Source organism: Trichomycterus rosablanca, chromosome 1 (assembly GCF_030014385.1).
Source record: "Trichomycterus rosablanca isolate fTriRos1 chromosome 1, fTriRos1.hap1, whole genome shotgun sequence".
Classification (NCBI taxonomy): domain Eukaryota; kingdom Metazoa; phylum Chordata; class Actinopteri; order Siluriformes; family Trichomycteridae; genus Trichomycterus; species Trichomycterus rosablanca.
This window is the reverse complement of record NC_085988.1, coordinates 64,066,190-64,083,817: the sequence shown is the minus strand read 5'-3', so window position 1 is coordinate 64,083,817 and position 17,628 is coordinate 64,066,190. Positions and strand designations below refer to the sequence as shown.

Below are 17,628 nucleotides of genomic sequence, written 5' to 3'. Positions count from 1 at the left end.
AACATCCACCAGCTCCGTGATGTCATCATGGAGGAGTGGAAGAGGATTCCAGTAGCAACCTGTGCAGCTCTGGTGAATTCCATGCCCAGGAGGGTTAAGGCAGTGATGGATAATAATGGTGGCCACACAAAATATTGACACTTTGGGCACAATTTGGACATGTTCACTGTGGGGTGTACTCACTTATGTTGCCAGCCATTTAGACATTAATGGCTGTGTGTTGAGTTATTTTCAGAAGACAGTAAATCTACACTGCTATACAAGTTGTACACTGACTACTCTAAGTTATATCCAAGTTTCATGTCTATAGTGTTGTCCCATGAAAAGATATAATAAAATATTTGCAGAAATGTGAGGGGTGTACTCACTTTTGTGATACACTGTATGTATGTTCTATGATTTAAATATATTTTTAGTTTACAAAATGCATATTTCTGTATATTTTTCCAAAAGCACGATATTGATATCATGATATCTTTCTGGTTTGATTGAGTAGATTACCTCGTGGTGAATCAGCATAGTAATGGCCAAATCCAAACTGTTTAATAACTGTATTTATTTATTAGGTTTTTAACGTCATGTTTTACACACTTCATGGAAGTGTGTTAGAATGTTGAGTGGGGGCAAGGCAACAAGGGTTCTCTCACACATGCACTGTTGTACAAAGCAGAATACCCATATATATGAGCTGAATCACCTAATAACTAGGCAAAAAGTTAAGTATTTGATTTACAGTACTAATAATCAGAACATGGACTAAAATTAAGATGATTAAAGTATACTGTTTATATGACAATTTCATCAAATGACTGCCAGACTGACATTTTTTGGGGTTGTTTCCTCCAGGTGCACTGTTTTTATCTCAACCTGCCAAATCAAGCAGATGGTATACTAGCTATTTTAACTGGTGCTAGAAGTACATAACTGAATCAATGTGGAAATTGTATTTTGCCTGCTATGGACCGGTGCCCAAATACTATTAGTTCATTGTTTTTGTTAAATATTGCCTTGGTCAGCAATGTTTTTGAGTTTGCTATATAACCACTGAGCTGTAACTGATTCTGAACATTCAGGATTTACTTGTGTTTTACAAGTCTGGTGTCCTCTGGTATTGGCCTTGTTTCAGTAAACTGTAATCTAATAGTGATTTATCTGAATTAAATACTGATTATATACTACATTCATAGATATCGAATTTAAGATACACAATTACCAATTTATTGTCAAGACTATATAACATTAAATATAGCAATAGAAAAAAGGGCCTACTGGAACTGTTCAATTCTAATACAATAGTAACGGAGACCATTATAAATTATATCAAGGTTTTTTGTTTGATGTTTTTTGTTTGTTTTCCTCTGGAAAGATAAGAATACATATAAAGACTACAGTTAGGCCTGTCACATGACATGTTGACTGTTAATTAACTGACATACATAGAATGGCACTTTTATTGCCCAAATAATTGTATAAATATGTTTGCATTGAACAGGGAAGGCTTGAGTGGTGCAGTGGTAAAACCCGCTAGCCCACCAGTGCTGAGATCTCAAGCTCTCTAGTTTGAATTTTAGCTCTGCTATCAGCTGGCTGGACATCTACACAGACACATGATTGGCTGTGTGTCTGTAAGGGGTGGGACAAAAGCTAAACAATAGCTGATTTCTCATAGCTGCTGGCTCATCAATGGTGCCAGCACAATGAGACCAGGTATAATGTAGGTGTGAGAGTCATATAACAAATCCCCATATTAAAAAAGCAACATGTGTATTCCTTGGGGTGCTGTTAAGGTGACTGTTGCAACCCTCCTCTGTCAGGAGTAGAGGTCTGCAGCAGTAGAAGCAAATTACAGTCAGGTAATTGGATACAACTATATTGGGAGAAAATTGGAAGGAGATGCATAAACAGAAAATGCAAAAAAAAAATGTTTTTAATGAATAGAAAAAATGCTTTTGTCCAGAAATACAGCACACCTAATATTTTTATTATATGTCTTGTAGCTTATTTTACATTGATTAGCTGCTTTGGATGTCATCAAAACAAGCTATTAATTGTCATCAAAAAGCTTCTTAATCGTTAGTTGAGCTACTTGGTAGAGTTCAACCAAATCTGTTGGTTTTCAGGCAAGGACTTGACTTTTCATTACAGTCCACATATTTATGATAATGTTACAGCCATGACTTTGGCCATCCCCAAAGCTATGCTACTAATGAAACATTCATTTAATCATTGCAATGCCAGTGTGACTGTTCCAACCAAGATCATTTTTCTGTTTTACTGCTCTAAAAACTTTTTTGCAATACATTAGTTCCACTGGTAGCAAAACTGCCACAAACAAATATATTGCCAACACCTTTCCCGACAGTAGGTACAGTGTTTCTAGGTTAAACTGCCTCACTTTTCTCCTCCAAACATTCTACTGCTCACTGTGGCTTATCTGACCAAAAACTCTTTTCCGGAGAGCTTTTTCTTTTTTCATGTTATCAGCAACTGACTTTAGTTAAGCTTTAAGGTGCTTTTGAAGCAGGAGCCATTTTAATGCCTGGCACCACATAAGCACATAATGGCCATGGAGCAAAGTATGGCATACCATTCTTTTCTGACCATCCAGGTATATTTTTAACAGTTTTACAATTTTGTCTTAGAACACTCATTTGTACAGATGATATTGAGACCTAGAGTCTAGACCTACAGAAATATCTGCACATAGTTGCCTATATTTTCACATTTTAATGCTTGTGGCTCAGCATAATGAGTGCAGTCAAATCATAATTACTATTAAGGAATCAGGAAAGGAATTGACATTACAGAACTGTAACCAAATGAATAATGCCACAAAGAAATTGACATTACAGAACTGTAACCAAGTTAATAATGCCACAGAGAAATTGACATTACAGAACTGTAACCAAGTTAATAATGCCACAGTGAAATTGACATTACAGAACTGTAACCAAGTTAATAATGCCACAAAGAAATTGACATTACAGAACTGTAACCAAGTTAATAATGCCACAAAGAAATTGACATTACAGAACTGTAACCAAGTTAAGAATGCCACAGAGAAATTGACATTACAGAACTGTAACCAAGTTAATAATGCCACAAAGAAATTGACATTACAGAACTGTAACCAAGTTAATAATGCCACAGAGAAATTGACATTACAGAACTGTAACCAAATTAATAATGCCACAAAGAAATTGACATTACAGAACTGTAACCAAATTAATAATGCCACAGAGAAATTGACATTACAGAACTGTAACCAAACTAATAATGCCACAAAGAAATGTACATTACAGAACTGTAACCAAATTAATAATGTCACAAAGAAATTGACATTACAGAACTGTAACCAAATGAAAAATGCCACAAAGAAATTGACATTACAGAACTGTTACCAAATTAATAATGCCACAGAGAAATTGACATTACAGAACTGTAACCAAATTAATAATGCCACAGAGAAATGTACATTACAGAACTGTAACCAAATGAATAATGCTACAAAGAAATGTACATTACAGAACTGTAACCAAATGAATAATGCCACAGAGAAATTGACATTACAGAACTGTTACCAAATTAATAATGCCACAGAGAAATTGACATTACAGAACTGTAACCAAATGAATAATTCCACAGATAAATTGACATTACAGAACTGTAACCAAATGAATAATGCCACAAAGAAATTGACATTACAGAACTGTTACCAAATTAATAATGCCACAGAGAAATTGACATTACAGAACTGTAACCAAATGAATAATGCCACAGAGAAATTGACATTACAGAACTGTAACCAAATGAATAATGCCACAAAGAAATTGACATTACAGAACTGTAACCAAACTAATGATGCCACAGAGAAATTGACATTACAGAACTGTAACCAAATGAATAATGCCACAGAGAAATTGACATTACAGAACTGTAACCAAATGAATAATGCCACAAAGAAATTGACATTACAGAACTGTAACCAAATTAATAATGCCACAAAGAAATTGACATTACAGAACTGTAACCAAACTAATAATGCCACAAAGAAATGTACATTACAGAACTGTAACCAAATGAATAATGCCACAAAGAAATTGACATTACAGAACTGTAACCAAATGAATAATGCGACAAAGAAATTGACATTACAAAACTGTAATCAAATGAATAATGCCACAAAGAAATTGACATTACAGAACTGTAACCAAATGAATAATGCCACAGAGAAATTGACATTACAGAACTGTTACCAAATTAATAATGCCACAGAGAAATTGACATTACAGAACTGTAACCAAATGAATAATTCCACAGAGAAATTGACATTACAGAACTGTAACCAAATGAATAATGCCACAAAGAAATTGACATTACAGAACTGTTACCAAATTAATAATGCCACAGAGAAATTGACATTACAGAACTGTAACCAAGTTAATAATGCCACAGAGAAATTGACATTACAGAACTGTAACCAAATGAATAATGCCACAGAGAAATTGACATTACAGAACTGTAACCAAATGAATAATGCCACAAAGAAATTGACATTACAGAACTGTAACCAAACTAATGATGCCACAGAGAAATTGACATTACAGAACTGTAACCAAATGAATAATGCCACAGAGAAATTGACATTACAGAACTGTAACCAAATGAATAATGCCACAAAGAAATTGACATTACAGAACTGTAACCAAATTAATAATGCCACAAAGAAATTGACATTACAGAACTGTAACCAAACTAATAATGCCACAAAGAAATGTACATTACAGAACTGTAACCAAATGAATAATGCCACAAAGAAATTGACATTACAGAACTGTAACCAAATGAATAATGCGACAAAGAAATTGACATTACAAAACTGTAATCAAATGAATAATGCCACAAAGAAATTGACATTACAGAACTGTAACAAAGTTAATAATGCCACAAAGAAATTGACATTACAGAACTGTAACCAAATTAATATTGCCACAGAGAAATTGACATTACAGAACTGTAACCAAGTTAATAATGCCACAAAGAAATTGACATTACAGAACTGTAACCAAGTTAATAATGTCACAAAGAAATTGACATTACAGAACTGTAACCAAGTTAATAATGCCACAAAGAAATTGACATTACAGAACTGTAACCAAGTTAATAATGCCACAAAGAAATTGACATTACAGAACTGTAACCAAGTTAATAATGCCACAGAGAAATTGACATTACAGAACTGTAACCAAATTAATAATGCCGCAAAGAAATTGACATTACAGAACTGTAACCAAGTTAAGAATGCCACAGAGAAATTGACATTACAGAACTGTAACCAAGTTAATAATGCCACAAAGAAATTGACATTGCAGAACTGTAACCAAGTTAAGAATGCCACAGAGAAATTGACATTACAGAACTGTAACCAAATGAATAATGCCACAAAGAAATTGACATTACAGAACTGTAACCAAATTAATAATGCCACAGAGAAATTGACATTACAGAACTGTAACCAAATGAATAATGCCACAAAGAAATGTACATTACAGAACTGTAACCAAATTAATAATGTCACAGAGAAATTGACATTACAGAACTGTAACCAAATGAAAAATGCCACAAAGAAATTGACATTACAGAACTGTAACCAAATGAATAATGCCACAAAGAAATTGACATTACAGAACTGTAACCAAAATAATAATGCCACAAAGAAATTGGCATTATAGAACTGTAACCAAATTAATAATGCCACAAAGAAATTGACATTACAGAACTGTAACCAAATTAATAATGCCACAAAGAAATTGACATTACAGAACTGTAACCAAATTAATAATGCCCCAAAGAAATTGACATTACAGAACTGTAACCAAATTAATAATGCCACAGAGAAATTGACATTACAGAACTGTAACCAAATTAATAATGCCACAGAGAAATTGACATTACAGAACTGTAACCAAATTAATAATGCCCCAAAGAAATTGACATTACAGAACTGTAACCAAATTAATAATGCCACAAAGAAATTGACATTACAGAACTGTAACCAAGTTAATAATGCCACAAAGAAATTGACATTACAGAACTGTAACCAAGTTAATAATGCCACAAAGAAATTGACATTACAGAACTGTAACCACACTAATAATGCCACAAAGAAATTGACATTACATAACTGTAACCAAATGAATAATGCCACAAAGAAATTGACATTACAGAACTGTAATCAAATGAATAATGCCACAAAGAAATTGGCATTACAGAACTGTTACCAAGTTAATAATGCCACAGAGAAATTGACATTACAGAACTGTAATAAAATTAATTATGCCACAGAGAAATTGACATTACAGAACTGTAATCAAATTAATAATGCCACAAAGAAATTGACATTACAGAACTATAACCAAGTTAATAATGCCACAGAGAAATTGACATTACAGAACTGTAACCAAATTAATAATGCCACAGAGAAATTGACATTATAGAACTGTAACCAAATAATGCCAAGTTCATAAAAGTTTTTGTCTTGGTAAAGAGACCACTGCTTCATGTACTCATTTGTACAGATGATATTGAGACCTAGAGAAATATCTGCACATAGTTGCCTATATTTTCACATTTTAATGCTTGTGGCTCAGCATAATGAGTGCAGTCAAATCATAATTACTATTAAGGAATCAGGAGGTTGTGCCACAAAGAAACTGACATTATAAACTGATACCGAATTAATAATGTAAGCAACTGTATCTATGTAAGAGGCAGCTCTCAATCTGCATGTGATCAATATATAACTTGTACCAACGTTTACTAATACCATCCTTTGCTTGCCAAACCTCTGTTTTAAAATACCCTACCTACAAAGTCCTTCTAACATATCTGTTCTAATCTGCCAGATTTTTTTTGTCTTAAGTAATAATTCTACCATTGTCCTATGTTTCATTTTTTTATCCAGATCTGTACTTAATGTAAAACTCAATCAAATAATTTATATTAAACATGACAAAAGTTCAATTTTACATATATAGCCTTTACATATACCTCACAAATACACCAATTCTAATATTCTAATATAAGCAGTGGTAAATAATAAGCATCAGTAATTAAAATCTTTATATCTAAGATGTTACAGTATTTATCTTATTCACCTTTGACCTGGTCGTCCCATGTGATGTTCCAATGAAACACTTAGGACAAGTAAGTACAGCACCTTGGGATCTTCTTTAAAGAAAATTCAGTATTTCGTTCAAATAATCATCAAATAACAGATAAAACAATTAGCAGTCTACTGACACTCTTCTGAATGTGATTCCAAGTACACCTAAAAAAGTAAAAGAGATGAATTTCTCAGCAGTAGCTGCGAACTCAGGAAACATCAAGCCCAGCCCAGATTCTGCATGCCAAAAAGCAGGATGGCTTGCAGGAAAAAGGAAACTACAAAAGGAAGGGCCCAATTCCTGCTCTGTACCTCTCAGCCAACCAGCATTGTTGCATTAGACACCTCAACCAATAACTGACCTTTTTTAGAAGAATTTTAGCAAGAACCAACCTCTGTTTTACTATGTCAGCTTGGTTTTTACATCTTCAAATCATACCTCTATTTAGCAACAATATTAACAGAATCTACACACAGATGCAAGGTTAACAGTCTGGCCCCCAAAAAGGGAAGTGTGGGGATGATTCCAAGGACCTGAGTATAGTAGCACATTTTTTGAGTTGGTATAATTGCTATTTTACCCTTGGGAATTTTAAATGGGAATTTCCTATTTACAAAAGTATTTAGACACCTGTGCATGTTGCTGTGCATTCAGTTTGCTTTAATTATGTTTGAGATGTGTTTACGACATAATTGTAGTCCACCTGTTGCAATTTAAATTACAAGGACATATTGGAAAGACACACTCCTGGGTCTATAATGGCCAACAATTTACACTGCTCAGCTATAACATGAATGAATAACATTGATTATTACATTTCATTGGCAGCTGTCAAGGGGTGGGATATATTAGGCAGCAAGTGAACAATACATTCTTAAAGTTATTGTGTTGGAACCAGAAAAAATGTGTAGGAATCTGAATGACTATAACAAGGGTTGAATTGCGATGGCTAGATGACTAAGTCAGAGCATTTCCAAAATGGCAAGTCTTTTGGGCTGTTTGGTGGTCATTGTTTTGGGTTTGTTTGTTTGTTTATTAGGATTTTAACGTCATGTTTTACATTTTGGTTACATTCTCGACAGAAATGGTAGTTACTCATTACACAAGCTTCATCAGTTCACAAGGTTATATTGCACACAGTCATGGACATCTCCAATTCACCTTACTTGCATGTCTTTGGACTGTGGGAGGAAACCAGAGCACCAGGAGGAAATCCACGCAAACACAGGGAGAACATGCAAACTCCACACAGAAAGGACCCGGACCACCCCACTTGGGGATCAAACCCAGGACCTTCTTCCTGTGAGAGGACTGCTATTCGGTTGTTGGTACCTGCGAACAGTGGTCCAAGAAGAGATGCCGTAGCACCAATTACTGAAAATGTTCATGCTGTCTGTGATTGAAAACTGGCATGTTATTTAGACACATACCATCTGCCTAAACATTGTTGCAGACCATACACACCCCTTCATAGCAAAGGTATTCTTAATGATAGTGACCTCTATTAGCAGAATAATGTGCTCTGCCACATTGCAAAAATTGTTTGGAAACCAAATAATGTCATGAAGTCCAAGAAACAAAGTCCAGAAAGAAGTCTGCAACTCTATGCAATAAACTATGGCAAGCCAGAGATCAGGGCAAGAATATAAAACAATATCTACGGGTTTGAGTGTTCTACGGTCACTGTTAAAGAGCTCCAGAAGTCCTCTGCTGAGCTGGAAGAACTAGTTGGACTGACAACCATCTCTGCCACACACCATAAATCAGGCCTTTTTACCAAAGCTGGAAGTTACTAAAAGGCATATGACAGCCTGCATGGAGTTTGCTATGAGGAAAAAGATTCTCCGTTGGGAGGGCGTGTACCAGTGGCAGAAGAAATTTGTGGGTTGGATGAATGTAGCCAAATACAGGAATGTCCTCCTCCAGTGCATGCAAACTCAGACTGGGGAAACAGTTTTAACCGCCAAAAAAATCTGAAGTGTTGGGGCAAGTGTCTGAATGTTCTTGTCTGAATGTTCTTGAGAGACCCAGCTAAAGCCCATCCAATCTGACAGAGCTTGAAAGGATCTGCCATGAAGAATGTGAAGACTGCCCAAGTTTTTACATTTCGGCATTTAGCAGACACCAAAGTGACTTACAATAGTGTGCCAGTATACAGTCTGAGCAATTGAGGGTTAAGGGCCTTGCTCAAGGACCCAACAGCAGCAACCTGGTAGTGGTGGGGCTTAAACCAGCGACCTTCTGATTACTAGTCCAGTACCTTAACTGCTCGCCTATAACTGCCCCAAATCCAGGTGTACAAAGCTTTTAGAGACTTATCCCAAAGATGAAATTGCTACCAAAGGGGCTCCTACAAAGAACTGAATAAATACATTTGTGAATAAGAGATTTAAGTTTTTGATTTTTATTTTATTTATTTTGAAAAAACTCATATGTGTTCAAAATCAAATCCACAACATTATAAAGTTTATATTGGGGCCTGAATACTTTTTGAATCCAACGTATATGACCTTTTTTTTTTTTAAAAAGCAATGGTCCTCATGGCTATGCTATGAACAGGTGTTCTTTTGTTAAGGAATTTAGCTAACAGAAGTCCAGTTTTATTACAGCCAGCCCAGTAAAATATTGTCTGATCTTTAAAGAGACGTTTTTTTACAGGAACACTATGCTGTAATCAGAGGAAATTAAAAAAAAAAGATCTACAAATAAATTAAAAAAACTAACTTGGTAAATCTACTCAGAAAAGTCTGGTCTGTTAAAGTGTTTTCAGGGACTCAGCAAAAACTCATCATCCCCATCAAAAGATCCAAAGAAAACATCTAAAAAACTGCAGATGTTTTTAGCATCAGCTATGGTCAGTGTTCAGTAAGGTCAGTATAGTGTGAAAATTGGAAAAAAACATTTAATTTATGGAAGGGTAACAGGGAGAAAATCACTGTTAACCAAAGCAAACATCATAACTCATCAGGCATTTGCAAAAAAAAACCTTTTGAGATAATATGCTTTGAACCGATCAAAATTAACTGATTCACAAAATCCAAAAAAAAAGTTGACAGCAATGGTCTTTATGTTTGGCAAAAAAAAGCATCATTATTTGAAAGTAGGAACATTATACCTACTGTAAATGTGGCCTTAATAGTGTAATGGAGTCAGGGTACTTTTTATATTATTAGTACACTAATAACATTTAGCAGCATTTAGTCTTATTCTGAGCAACTAATAAAAGATCTTTGTATTCTCTTTAGTGGACATTTATTCTTTTAAAAGAATATGTAAATTCATTCTTAAAGCTACAGATTTTACAAATAATAATTTTAAATTAGGTTGTTAAAGTGCCTTGTCTGTAAAAAAGACGCACTAAATATGAGTTTGTTTCTTTCCGAAAAGAGCCATTCAGATGAAGCATGTCTCTAATCAAAGATTTTTAGAGAACCTTTAAAGATAGACAGCAAATTACAAGTGCATGATGCTGCAAAAGGCTACAAAACATGACTAAGGGTTGTCATTAATTCACAATGTTAACAGTAAAATACCTGCAAAAATGCCAGCTCACATGTCTACTTGAGGAAATACACAGCAAATAAAAGTGTTAATAAAAGAAAACTTGCTCAAGTATACAAAAGACGGTATATGTAGATACTGTATACTGCAATGCTTCTGGTGCATTTTTTAAATATTTTTCTCATCCTATTATGGTTCTGGGACTGCTTTGCTGCCTCAGGGCCATATTAACTTGCAGTCACATTTTACAGAAGAGTTTAAGAATAGTGCTTTAGGATTTAATACAGTGGTACCTTGTAACTCGAGTCCTCTAAACTCAAAATCTTTGAAACTCAAAACCCTTTCGAGAAATTTGTACCCTTAATCTAAATGTTTACCTTAAACTTAACGTGTTCAGTTTTTTTATTTTATTTATTTATTTAATTTCAAATTAACAATAAACAACCACTTTGCTCAGCTATTTGCTTCAGCAGTGCGGTAAGACTTCATCAAAGTGTGCATATGAGACGAATCTGCGCAAATTCACCCTGAAAGCATCCACATGTACCTGTGTTTAGCTGGATTTTTCTCACTGTTTCACTTTTAAACTTGTGTTATAGCTCGAGGTTCTGAGAAATTGTAAGAATCAGCTTTTCTGAGTCTAAAACACGTAGCGTAAAAAAAAAGCTTAATGTGACTTAATGTATTAAAAAAAGACAGGAACACAAAACGTCTCTTAATTATTACTGCTTATAAGTTCTCTCCACTAATGAAATTCCTCACTCGTTTTAGTACAATAAGTCACGTTAAGCTTCATAGGAAATAACAGCACAGGCAGCACAAAAGCTATTGTGCCGCTTCTCATGTGAATGCGCCTTTACTGAACAAAGCAAGCATCTTCACGATCTCCATGAACAAAATATGTTATTCCAAGATCAAGCATCTCCACGATTAAGAAGCATAAGAAAACAATAAAGAAGTAAAGGTAAAGTGCAGGTTTTATTGTATTTTATTTGATTTTTAATTTTTAATTGTTTTCAATTTAATTTCAGTGGTTTTTTTTACATAAGCCTAAAATATATGCAGTTCAGGTTAACAGAAAAAAAATACCTTGAAACTCAACGCCTTTATAACTCAATGCCACTCCCAGAACCAACTGACGCTGAGTTTCAAGGTACCACTGTACTTAATTTTTAATGGCTGGATAATAAATGTGCACTACTTCACAGCAACCTCCCATGGCTCAAATACAGTAAAAGCATCAGAAACATATCCATTTGTTACCATGTCATCCCTCACATATTCCCACATATACATACACGTAATCTGTGATTGGAAAATTGGACATCCATGATCAGCAGGCCTCTGCTTATACTCCTAATATAAAAGACTTCAATGTTCCTTTCTTTTTTAAATCATGCAAGTGATTTCCTGTGATCTCAACCTAACTTCCCACACCTCTTCCCAGCTGGATTAGTCCAAGGCTCCTCAGGATGTTTTGTCAGGAAGCAAAGGAAAGGCTGGTCGCCACTGATAGCTTAGCCTTTTCCTTTACTAGCTCAAACACACACACACAGCAGGCCAGAAATAAAAGCGGCTGCCTCCCACCCACATACACCCCTGATCAATCCTAAATGCATACAGAGTGACAGAATTAAAAATATCTCCTTTGCTGAAGGGCACTATATGAGTACACTACCACATTCATTAAATTCTCTGATATAGTACATATACAATAGCACACATATAGATTCAGTCTGTGCTGCCAAGTAGGCATATGTGCCAAGTGTTTTTATTATTATGTTTTGGAATCACTATCAATTGGTGGTCTAGGTAAATATTTATTATTTTAAAGCATAAGGAGTTACAAGACTTTGCAGTAAGCTAATTTCTCAGATACTATCAAATGATAAGAAAGCTAATTCCCCAGATACTATCAAATGATAAGAAAGCTAATTCCCCTGATACTATCAAATGATAAGGAAGTTATAGCTGAACATGTCCTCTCTCTGTTATTAAATACAAATAGAAGTGTGTAAAGCTTGCTGAAAAGAGGACAAGGTAAGAAGGCAATACCCTCTTTTCTATGCCAACGTAGATGCTTTCACCAATTTAGCAATTAGGCATCTGAGAGAAGATCTATGTTTAGGCCCTGAAGGTAAAAGTGCTCTTTAAGCAAGACAGCCTCCTGAATTTCTTAGTTACATCTTAATAAGATTTAAAAACATATTTTTACATGGGAATAGAAATGTTTGATGTCTCAAAACCAATAATGACAAAAGTCAACAGACAGATAAGTCAAATTTATAACATTTATTCTCAAATAATTAAAATAAAAAGAAACTCAAAAAGTCAAATATTTCTATGATCAGCTGTCCGCTTGACTAAAAGAATATCTAGAAGAACCTACTATTTAATTTATATGCGTGGAGGGAAATTATGTGTACATACCCCCCACCCCACACCAGCAGGAATAACAGTTGTCCTCCCCAGTGTAATCATTTAAAAAGATAATATATAAGGCGCAAAGGTGGCGCCTCGGGAAAACACACTAGCACACCAGAGCTGGGATTTCGAATACATCGTATCGAATCTCAGCTCTGCCATCTGGCTGGGCTGGGCGGCCACATGAACGACGATTGGCTGTTGTTCACAGGGTTGGTATACCGAACCAGGGTTCCTCATAACTGGTGGATTTACGACCTCTGATTGATGGTGCCAGAGTTGTGAAATAATGCTGATCAGGCTGTGGCTCTCCATACACAAGGCTGGTCTGTATATGAACTCGCCTCGTGCAGGTGAAAAAAGGCAGTCGGTACCGATCACGTGTCCGAGGGGGCGTGTGTCAGTTGCGAAACTCCTTAGTCAGCAGTGGAGGGTTGTATAACACAACAAGGGTAATTGGATACGACTACATTCAGGGAGAAAATTGGGGGGGAAATTCAGAGAAAAAAAAATATATAGTAATCAAAAATAATAAATATTAATATGCTGCATTGAAAGAACTTGTGGTAATAATTAGACACAAAATAGTTTTAAAAGATTGCATTCCTCCCTTCATATGCCTCACAGTGGCTTGGACCTCTGCTTACTATCACCTGAACCCTGGAAGTGTGTCAGTCCTGGCTGATCTTCAGTAAGTAGGTACTTTGCAAAAGTTCACTTAAAATTAAGGACATGTCAGACATTTCTATGAACTTTTACCACTTAATAGAATAAACCAGACTGTATTTTGTAGGTGAAATTACGTCTCCTAATATGTAGTTAAATTAGCTAACCAGTAAACTATGTCTAGTCAGGAGAGCTACTGTAAAAATCAGCATTACACACTGAATTTTCGACTGATTGTTAAGCAGGTTGGTTTGTTACAAATGCCAAACATGTATTTATAATACAGGTTACAGATGATGCGTGAGTGTGGTTTATTTGTCAGCCAGCCAGACCAGTTAAATTGACAGAGAAAAGAAAATTATCTGCCAGGAATATGTTAGATCAACCACACCCAAAGAAATGCATTTGGTTCTATTGTTTAGTAGAGTAGCTCAGTAGTGCATGTCTCCTCCTATGACAAAGAAAAACGTTTTAGTGTGCTACACAGGTACATAGGTTATAACACAAAGCAGTTTGGTTAATCTACTTTAACTTATTTTTATTTATTTTATTTAAAACTGTTACAGTTGGTAAATTATAAAGTATTGTCCATATTTAAGCTTGGTGGCATGATTGTCCATATACTGTAGTGGGCTCTCTACAGGCCATTTTTGGTATTACTGCTTGAACATATAAACCTGTAGTCTATTTATTTATTTATTAGGATTTTAACGTCATGTTTTACACACTTTGGTTACATTCATGACAGAAACGATAGTTGCTGGTTACACAAGATTAAATGTCATGGACAATTTTGTATCTCCAATTCACATCACTTGAATGCCTTTGGACTGTGAGAGGAAACCGGAGCTCCCACAGAAAACCCACACAGACACAGGGAGAACATGCAAACTCCACACAGAAAGGACCCGGACCACCTCACCTGGGGCTCAAACCCAGGACCTTTTTGCTGTGAGGCGACAGTACTACCCACTGAGCCACCGTGCCGCCCTGTAGCCTATTTAAAATAACTGTACTTTTGGTAGTACCCTTTGTGATCCTTCAGGAATTGCATTTGAGAAATTTGACTGTTTATTGCCCCCCCCCCATACTGAAATGAAATGTATGACCTTATTTATAGGTCAATGGTAAACTAGTGGCTTATGCACTGAACCAATAATTAGAACATCACTGGTTCAAGTCTCACCACCACAAACTAGCCAGTTAGACCCTTGACCCTTAAAAACTAATTTGCATTGAATAAAATCATCTGCCAAATGCCTAAAATTTTAATGTATGATGACAGTTTTAGAATTAAAAAACTGTTTTACAATGTATAATTATTGTATTATTGTAAAGTTCCCAGAGTGTATACTGTTCTTGTTATGCCTGGTTCACACTACACGAATTGGGAGCAACTCAGCGTTCACTCGGTGATCGAAACTCGGCTCTCAATCGCTGTGTGAACTACTCAACAACTCGATCCGAGCGGCTCTCGAGAGATTTCTATGACGTCAAATATCTGGATCTGAGTTGCACAACTGGCAATGAGTGCTATGTCAAACAGCCAAAACAGCAAGACACGGTGTGAGGAGAAACGCAGAACAATCCCTGCTGTTCGCATAGCTAAATCCACTTAGATTCATTATTTTTTCTCCTTGATTTTACGCTGCACATTAGCGCACAAACTTTGATCGCTCGCTACTTGTTGACGTGCATTTTTGGACATGGTATCATTAAACCCCTCGTCACTTCTCGCGCTTGTTTTCATGACAAAATGTAGTTTGGGAGACCAGAGAAGCTCGCCTGCGATTCCAGTTGGTGATAGATCGTGTAGTGTAAAAACCCCTATCGCCGATCAGTCGTGTAGTGTGAAAGCCACACCGACTTGAAAGACTCCCGATTACAAGAGATCTAGTCGTGTAGTGTGAACTGTACAGCGACCTGACGACTTGAAAAGTCGTGTAGTGTAAACTTGGCATTAGTCTTGCTGTCTTTGTTGAATAAGTCAGCAAGGACTACAGCATGAGTTGTCAAGGATTTTTAAATTATTTTCTCTTTAAATTATACATTTTACTCTACTGCACTATTTAGTATTTTGTCATAAAATAGTATTTTAAAAAACAGCATTCCTTCTTAAGTTTTGCTTTATTTTTTATACACTTAATAGCTGCACTGATGAAGCATTTGTTAATTCATTTATTGATTTAGTTATATTATTTCTAGTACCTGCTTCCTCCTGATCTAAGCCTACCCAGAAACCAACCAACTCTGGGCACCAAAAAGAGGTAGCTAATCCTTGCAGGGCATTATATGCTCACACTTATTCACTAACCTACACCTATTAGCAATTTATAGTAGTACTTGTTTTTTTGTTTTTTTTAAATACTGCCATAATTATTTTTTGAGTATTTAAAGGAAACTCAAAAGAAAATCCAATATTTTACACAAACAGAGAATGGTAGCAAGAATAAATTCAGGTCAGGTTTAAGACCCACACTACCCGCTGCACCACTATGCTCGTTCATCTCCAGTAAATACATCCTAGATACAGGGCATCACACATTTTCTCTCATAGGGCAACTTTAGTGTATATTCAGGGCAGTTGTAGTTTAGTGGTTAAGGTACTGGACTAGTAATCGAAAGGTCGCTGGCCCTTGAGCAAGGCCCTTAACCTTCAAATGCTTACACTGTATACTGTCACAGTACTGTAAGTCACTTTGGATAAAAGCATCTGCTAAATGCCTAAAATGTGAATGCATTCAATCTTCATAACGACATGTTTTGAAGGGTGGAGGCAAACTTTCAAAAATAAGCCCAAACAGACATGGGGAGTATACTTTAAAGCTTACACTGACAGTCACCAGACATCAAGGGATCAAATATGTGTTAAGAAGCTATTTAAAATGACATGATGCACCACCATACCAGCTTGATGTTGATGTTGTTGATGTGGTGGTTATGTAGAGATGCCAAAAGCAACTCTACAATACAGACAAGGTGAGTGATTGATTAAAGTGACTAACAGGCTTCTAAAAAGTAACTTTCTCTTTTATGATTCCCTGTGTAATTGCATTATTGTTGCTTTACCTGATTTTCAGATGAACAAAACATGATTTTAAGGGAACAACACATTTTAAAATGATTTTTGTTGTTTAGTTTTACTTATTTAAGAAATATCTAACACCCATTTCACCCACAGTAATTACCCTCATTAATTATGGTACAGAACAAACCACAGTAAACCATTAGTTTCCGTTTCTACTGCAAGCCATCAAGATGATTCACAAACAGCAGCACATATTTAAACTTTGCATGCCATTGCAACAGTAGGCACCCACATTTGGCATAAACACGATTTACTGGGCAAGAGGTAGGGAACACCGTAGACAGGTTGCCAGTCCATCACAGGGAACTCACATTCACACCAAGGGCGATTTTAGTAGCTTCGATTAACCTGTCTGAATGTCTTTGGACTGTGGTAGGAAACCAACACAGAACATGCAGACTCCACAGAGAAAGAACCCAGACCACTTCATCTGGGAATCAAACCCAGGACCTTCTTGCTGTGAGGTGATAATGTTACCCACTGAGCCACTGTTCCTTAAGAACAGTTCACCATCTCTTCCCACATTTTTTTTGCAGTAGCCGACTACATTTTTTCACCTGCACGAGGCGAGTTAACATGCAGATCAGCCTTGTGCACGGAGAGCCACACCCTGAACGCATTATCCCTCAACTCTGTGCAGGCGCCATCAATCAGCCAGCAGAGGTCGTAATTGCATCACTTATGAGGTCCCTTATCCGGCTCCCTCCCTGGATGAACAACAGCCAAACGTTGTTCGTATTGCTGCTTAGCCCAGCCGGATGGCGGAGCTGAGATTCGAGACGA

At 36.0% G+C, this 17,628-nt stretch overlaps 1 protein-coding gene across 1 annotated transcript in view; it reads right to left on the bottom strand.

Moving 5' to 3' along the window:
* shank3b (SH3 and multiple ankyrin repeat domains 3b) overlaps window positions 1-7,239 on the bottom strand; it is a 59,718-nt gene extending 52,479 nt beyond the window's left edge. The window contains exon 1 of the mRNA XM_062994924.1: window positions 7,158-7,239. The gene's annotated coding sequence lies outside the window, so the exon portion shown is untranslated. The remainder of the gene's footprint in view (window positions 1-7,157) is intronic.
* Between the last annotated feature and the right edge of the window lie 10,389 nt (window positions 7,240-17,628).